Genomic DNA, 389 nt, shown 5'->3' on the forward strand with positions numbered 1-389 from the left:
CAGCCATGGTCCTGGTGCCCCTCTCCTGCTGCTGCTCCTCACCCAAACAGAGGTGAGAAGGAAGTTTTGGCTACGAGGAAGTGTTCATGCTGGAATAAGAGCCTTGCTGTGTGGAGAGCAGTAGTGAAAACCCATTCTGCTTTAGATCTGGAGCTGCGTCAGCATTGCCACGTGCACGGGTTGGGCTTATGCAGAGTTTCAGAACCAGCATTACTCCAGCCTGGTAGCACCACTGCCACCTGCAACAAGGACATCAGCCCTGCTGCAAGCCCAGGAATAAACTCTTCTACTCCTCAGCCCTATGAAAGTGGGGAAAATAGCCAAAAAAGGGTGTTAGCTAATGGTGGGGCTCACCTGGGGCTGAGCAAACCCTTCGGCTCCGGCTGGCC

This window comes from Antrostomus carolinensis, unplaced genomic scaffold, assembly GCF_000700745.2.
Source record: "Antrostomus carolinensis isolate BGI_N321 unplaced genomic scaffold, ASM70074v2 scaffold35491, whole genome shotgun sequence".
Lineage (NCBI taxonomy): Eukaryota > Metazoa > Chordata > Aves > Caprimulgiformes > Caprimulgidae > Antrostomus > Antrostomus carolinensis.